The sequence below is a fragment of the Bidens hawaiensis genome, unplaced genomic scaffold, assembly GCF_021521415.1.
Source record: "Bidens hawaiensis isolate Kalapana, Puna unplaced genomic scaffold, B.hawaiensis_p1.1 tig00000326_1, whole genome shotgun sequence".
Lineage (NCBI taxonomy): Eukaryota > Viridiplantae > Streptophyta > Magnoliopsida > Asterales > Asteraceae > Bidens > Bidens hawaiensis.
In genome coordinates, this window is record NW_027491025.1 from 2,751,814 (window position 1) to 2,759,351 (window position 7,538).

Consider the following 7,538-nt stretch of genomic DNA (forward strand, 5'->3'; position numbering starts at 1 on the left):
TTGGGTGAAGTTGTGGAGGGAGCACAACTTCACGTGTTGGTGAAGTTAGAAGAACTTCACGTGTTGGTTGAGATGATCGATTGGCACGGGGATGCAGGTCAAAGATCTCGATCGATATAGTTCGGAGGAGCTTACACTGATGGGGAGATCTGATATGGAAGACGCCGAGTGATTGGTAGATCTGTGGAGCTACAAGACAGTTTCAGACACGGCTGGTTGAAGACAGCATGGATGTTGCATGTATATGTGAAGTTCAAGTTTGAATATCACAGTGCAATTGAGTCATACCAGAAAAAGAAAACAGAAGATCATCAGTTAAGGGGGTGTCTGTTGGTGCATGTTTTGTAACAGATGATCTTTTGTGTTTGTTAGAATTGAGAGCAACGGTCAAAGGGGAGTCTGTTGGTGCATTTTGTGACGGTCGCTATGCAATTCTGACCAGCGGAGACGAAGTGGCGTAGTTAGAACAGCTTCACCATAGGCGAAGTTAGAACAACTTCGCCTACAGGCCCAAGCCCAAGCCGCAAAGTTGGTTATCTATATATATGTGTGTCTTGTTTAGGGTTTTGTATCCAGAAAAGTGAGAGTATTTGTGTAGCTGTCATTGTTTAGAGAGAGTAAAAGAGAAGGAGAATCATGTGGGCAGACCCGAGGTAGAGCTGACCTCGGGTCGGCCGTGTTTTTGTTTGTTCGGTATGTAACGTGTCTTTGTTACTATATAAAGGATCCGCAGATTTGTTTATCCCATTCGTGTGTTTGTTCGTGTATTTGTTTGTGTGTAATCGTGTTCTTCGTTTTCCAACACTATAAGCGAGTCTAGGAGGATTCCTCACTCCTAGACCTCGTGCGGATCACGTATCGATCAGCGACGCCCCGGAGTGACTTACAAGTGGTATCAGAGCCTTAGGCTCTTATGCTATGGTTCGAGATCTACGTTTTGGTGTTTCTGGACCGTTTTCTGATGTGTTTTTGGCCGAACAGCCGCCGTCGGCGAAGTTATTGGGTTCAGGAGAAGTTGTCGCTAAAATTTTAGGGTGTTGGCGAAGTTGACTTTTTGGCGAAGTTGACTTTTGGGCGAAGTTGACTTTTTGGCGAAGTTGACTCTTTGGCGAAGTTGATTTTTTAGCGAAGTTGACTGTTGACTTTTGGCGAAGTTGACTTTTTTAGCGAAGTTGACTGTTGACTTTTGGCGAAGTTAAAAAAAAATAAAAAAAAAATTGATTGGAGTTTTCGTCTGTATGGCCAGGTGTACACGATTATTATGAGAACGAAAATGTTGTTCCAACAAAGAGAGACAATTGGTATCTCTTGGTCTTACGTGTGAACAAATACGGGTCAACTCTGGATATGGAGTTGAAGTTGTGAATGGGATATTGATTGAAAATGGATATTGACACATATTTGGGTGTTTTTGGGCAAAGAAATAGTTGTTGTTCGAGGTTGACCAACTGAAGAAAGTCAAATTTTGTTCGAGTTTTCGTCATTACTGGATTGCGATCAGAGCATATTATTTATGTTATTTTCAAGGCGTTCGAGAATTGGATCTTAAAAACGTGTGATACGAGCATCCATGATGCTTATTTATTAAGGTGAAAATTTTGGAACAAGTTGGATTTAATCGGGAATTAAATTGTTTAAGTTCTTGATCGTTATACCTGGTGATTGAAGATGCTTCGGATTAATTAATGGTCATGTGTGTTAGATTCTATCAAGGTGGTTTTGTGATGAAACTGATCACTTGATGTTGAGTAGTTGAAGATTGAACCTTATCTTACTATACAATTCCGACTAGTTGGGTGAAGTTGTGGAGGGAGCACAACTTCACGTGTTGGTGAAGTTAGAAGAACTTCACGTGTTGGTTGAGATGATCGATTGGCACGGGGATGCAGGTCAAAGATCTCGATCGATATAGTTCGGAGGAGCTTACACTGAAGGGGAGATCTGATATGGAAGACGCCGGGTGATTGGTAGATCCGTGGAGCTACAAGACAGTTTCAGACACGGCTGGTTGAAGACAGCATGGATGTTGCATGTATATGTGAAGTTCAAGTTTGAAGATCACAGTGCAATTGAGTCCTACCAGAAGAAGAAAACAGAAGATCATCAGTTAAGGGGGTGTCTGTTGGTGCATGTTTTGTAACAGATGATCTTTTGTGTTTGTTAGAAATGAGAGCAACGGTCAAAGGGGAGTCTGTTGGTGCATTTTGTGACGGTCGCTATGCAATTCTGACCAGCGGAGACGAAGTGGCGTAGTTAGAACAGCTTCACCATAGGCGAAGTTAGAACAGCTTCACCATAGGCGAAGTTAGAACACCTTCACCATAGGCGAAGTTAGAACAACTTCGCCTACAGGCCCAAGCCCAAGCCGCAAAGTTGGTTATCTATATATATGTGTGTCTTGTTTAGGGTTTTGTATCCAGAAAAGTGAGAGTATTTGTGTAGCTGTCATTGTTTAGAGAGAGTAAAAGAGAAGGAGAATCATGTGGGCAGACCCGAGGTAGAGCTGACCTCGGGTCGGCCGTGTTTTTGTTTGTTCGGTATGTAACGTGTCTTTGTTACTATATAAAGGATCCGCAGATTTGTTTATCCCATTCGTGTGTTTGTTCGTGTATTTGTTTGTGTGTAATCGTGTTCTTCGTTTTCCATCACTATAAGCGAGTCTAGGAGGATTCCTCACTCCTAGACCTCGTGCGGATCACGTATCGATCAGCGACGCCCCGGAGTGACTTACAAGTGGTATCAGAGCCTTAGGCTCTTATGCTATGGTTCGAGATCTACGTTTTGGTGTTTCTGGACCGTTTTCTGATGTGTTTTTGGCCGAACAGCCGCCGTCGGCGAAGTTATTGGGTTCAGGAGAAGTTGTCGCTAAAATTTTAGGGTGTTGGCGAAGTTGACTTTTTGGCGAAGTTGACTTTTGGGCGAAGTTGACTTTTTGGCGAAGTTGACTCTTTGGCGAAGTTGATTTTTTAGCGAAGTTGACTGTTGACTTTTGGCGAAGTTGACTTTTTTAGCGAAGTTGACTGTTGACTTTTGGCGAAGTTGACTTTTGGCGAAGTTAAAAAAAAATAAAAAAAAATTGATTGGAGTTTTCGTCTGTATGGCCAGGTGTACACGATTATTATGAGAACGAAAATGTTGTTCCAACAAAGAGAGACAATTGGTATCTCTTGGTCTTACGTGTGAACAAATACGGGTCAACTCTGGATATGGAGTTGAAGTTGTGAATGGGATATTGATTGAAACTGGATATTGACACATATTTGGGTGTTTTTGGGCAAAGAAATAGTTGTTGTTCGAGGTTGACCAACTGAAGAAAGTCAAATTTTGTTCGAGTATTCGTCATTACTGGATTGCGATCAGAGCATATTATTTATGTTATTTTCAAGGCGTTCGAGAATTGGATCCTAAAAACGTGTGATACGAGCATCCATGATGCTTATTTATTAAGGTGAAAATTTTGGAACAAGTTGGATTTAATCGGGAATTAAATTGTTTAAGTTCTTGATCGTTATCCCTGGTGATTGAAGATGCTTCGGATTAATTAATGGTCATGTGTGTTAGATTCTATCAAGGTGGTTTTGTGATGAAACTGATCACTTGATGTTGAGTAGTTGAAGATTGAACCTTATCTTACTATACAATTCCGACTAGTTGGGTGAAGTTGTGGAGGGAGCACAACTTCACGTGTTGGTGAAGTTAGAAGAACTTCACGTGTTGGTTGAGATGATCGATTGGCACGGGGATGCAGGTCAAAGATCTCGATCGATATAGTTCGGAGGAGCTTACACTGAAGGGGAGATCTGATATGGAAGACGCCGGGTGATTGGTAGATCCGTGGAGCTACAAGACAGTTTCAGACACGGCTGGTTGAAGACAGCATGGATGTTGCATGTATATGTGAAGTTCAAGTTTGAAGATCACAGTGCAATTGAGTCATACCAGAAGAAGAAAACAGAAGATCATCAGTTAAGGGGGTGTCTGTTGGTGCATGTTTTGAAACAGATGATCTTTTGTGTTTGTTAGAATTGAGAGCAACGGTCAAAGGGGAGTCTGTTGGTGCATTTTGTGACGGTCGCTATGCAATTCTGACCAGCGGAGACGAAGTGGCGAAGTTAGAACAAATTCACCATAGGCGAAGTTAGAACAACTTCACCATAGGCGAAGTTAGAACAACTTCGCCTACAGGCCCAAGCCCAAGCCGCAGAGTTGGTTATCTATATATATGTGTGTCTTGTTTAGGGTTTTGTATCCAGAAAAGTGAGAGTATTTGTGTAGCTGTCATTGTTTAGAGAGAGTAAAAGAGAAGGAGAATCATGTGGGCAGACCCGAGGTAGAGCTGACCTCGGGTCGGCCGTGTTTTTGTTTGTTCGGTATGTAACGTGTCTTTGTTACTATATAAAGGATCCGCAGATTCGTTTATCCCATTCGTGTGTTTGTTCGTGTATTTGTTTGTGTGTAATCGTGTTCTTCGTTTTCCAACACTATAAGCGAGTCTAGGAGGATTCCTCACTCCTAGACCTCGTGCGGATCACGTATCGATCAGCGACGCCCCGGAGGGACTTACAAGTGGTATCAGAGCCTTAGGCTCTTATGCTATGGTTCGAGATTTACCTTTTGGTGTTTCTGGACCGTTTTCTGATGTGTTTTTGGCCGAACAGCCGCCGTCGGCGAAGTTATTGGGTTCAGGAGAAGTTGTCGCTAAAATTTTAGGGTGTTGGCGAAGTTGACTTTTTGGCGAAGTTGACTTTTGGGCGAAGTTGACTTTTTGGCGAAGTTGACTCTTTGGCGAAGTTGATTTTTTGGCGAAGTTGACTGTTGACTTTTGGCGAAGTTGACTTTTTTAGCGAAGTTGACCGTTGACTTTTGGCGAAGTTGACTTTTGGCGAAGTTAAAAAAAAATAAAAAAAAAATTGATTGGAGTTTTCGTCTGTATGGCCAGTTGTACACGATTATTATGAGAACGAAAATGTTGTTCCAACAAAGAGAGACAATTGGTATCTCTTGGTCTTACGTGTGAACAAATACGGGTCAACTCTGGATATGGAGTTGAAGTTGTGAATGGGATATTGATTGAAACTGGATATTGACACATATTTGGGTGTTTTTGGGCAAAGAAATAGTTGTTGTTCGAGGTTGACCAACTGAAGAAAGTCAAATTTTGTTCGGGTTTTCGTCATTACTGGATTGCGATCAGAGCATATTATTTATGTTATTTTCAAGGCGTTCGAGAATTGGATCCTAAAAACGTGTGGTACGAGCATCCATGATGCTTATTTATTAAGGTGAAAATTTTGGAACAAGTTGGATTTAATCGGGAATTAAATTGTTTAAGTTCTTGATCGTTATCCCTAGTGATTGAAGATGCTTCGGATTAATTAATGGTCATGTGTGTTAGATTCTATCAAGGTGATTTTGTGATGAAACTGATCACTTGATGTTGAGTAGTTGAAGATTGAACCTTATCTTACTATACAATTCCGACTAGTTGGGTGAAGTTGTGGAGGGAGCACAACTTCACGTGTTGGTGAAGTTAGAAGAACTTCACGTGTTGGTTGAGATGATCGATTGGCACGGGGATGCAGGTCAAAGATCTCGATCGATATAGTTAGGAGGAGCTTACACTGAAGGGGAGATCTGATATGGAAGACGCCGGGTGATTGGTAGATCTGTGGTGCTACAAGACAGTTTCAGACACGGCTGGTTGAAGACAGCATGGATGTTGCATGTATATGTGAAGTTCAAGTTTGAAGATCACAGTGCAATTGAGTCCTACCAGAAGAAGAAAACAGAAGATCATCAGTTAAGGGGGTGTCTGTTGGTGCATGTTTTGTAACAGATGATCTTTTGTGTTTGTTAGAATTGAGAGCAACGGTCAAAGGGGAGTCTGTTGGGGCATTTTGTGACGGTCGCTATGCAATTCTGACCAGCGGAGACGAAGTGGCGAAGTTAGAACAACTTCACCATAGGCGATGTTAGAACAAATTCGCCTACAGGCCCAAGCCCAAGCCGCAAAGTTGGTTATCTATATATATGTGTGTCTTGTTTAGGGTTTTGTATCCAGAAAAGTGAGAGTATTTGTGTAGCTGTCATTGTTTAGAGAGAGTAAAAGAGAAGGAGAATCGTGTGGGCAGACCCGAGGTAGAGCTGACCTCGGGTCGGCCGTGTTTTTGTTTGTTCGGTATGTAACTTGTCTTTGTTAATATATAAAGGATCCGCAGATTCGTTTATCCCATTCGTGTGTTTGTTCGTGTATTTGTTTGTGTGTAATCGTGTTCTTCGTTTTCCAACACCATAAGCGAGTCTAGGAGGATTCCTCACTCCTAGACCTCGTGCGGATCACGTATCGATCAGCGACGCCCCGGAGGGACTTACAAGTGGTATCAGAGCCTTAGGCTCTTATGCTATTGTTCGAGATCTACGTTTTGGTGTTTCTGGACCGTTTTCTGATGTGTTTTTGGCAGAACAGCCGCCGTCGGCGAAGTTATTGGGTTCAGGAGAAGTTGTCGCTAAAATTTTAGGGTGTTGGCGAAGTTGACTTTTTGGCGAAGTTGACTTTTGGGCGAAGGTGACTTTTTGGCGAAGATGACTCTTTGGCGAAGTTGATTTTTTAGCGAAGTTGACTGTTGACTTTTGGCGAAGTTGACTTTTTTAGCGAAGTTGACTGTTGACTTTTGGCGAAATTGACTTTTGGCGAAGTTAAAAAAAAATAAAAAAAAATTGATTGGAGTTTTCGTCTGTATGGCCAGGTGTACACGATTATTATGAGAACGAAAATGTTGTTCCAACAAAGAGAGATAATTGGTATCTCTTGGTCTTACGTGTGAACAAATACGGGTCAACTCTGGATATGGAGTTGAAGTTGTGAATGGGATATTGATTGAAACTGGATATTAACACATATTTGGGTGTTTTTGGGCAAAGAAATAGTTGTTGTTCGAGGTTTACCAACTAAAGAAAGTCAAATTTTGTTCGGGTTTTCGTCATTACTGGATTGCGATCAGAGCATATTATTTATGTTATTTTCAAGGCGTTCGAGAATTGGATCCTAAAAACATGTGATACGAGCATCCATGATGCTTAATTATTAAGGTGAAAATTTGGAACAAGTTGGATTTAATCTGGAATTAAATTGTTTAAGTTCTTGATCGTTATCCCTGGTGATTGAAGATGCTTCGGATTAATTAATGGTCATGTGTGTTAGATTCTATCAAGGTGTTTTGTGATGAAACTGATCACTTGATGTTGAGTAGTTGAAGATTGAACCTTATCTTACTATACAATTCCGACTAGTTGGGTGAAGTTGTGGAGGGAGCACAACTTCACGTGTTGGTGAAGTTAGAAGAACTTCACGTGTTGGTTGAGATGATCGATTGGCACGGGGATGCAGGTCAAAGATCTCGATCGATATAGTTCGGAGGAGCTTACACTGAAGGGGAGATCTGATATGGAAGACGCCGGGTGATTGGTAGATCCGTGGAGCTACAAGACAGTTTCAGACACGGCTGGTTGAAGACAGCATGGATGTTGCATGTATATGT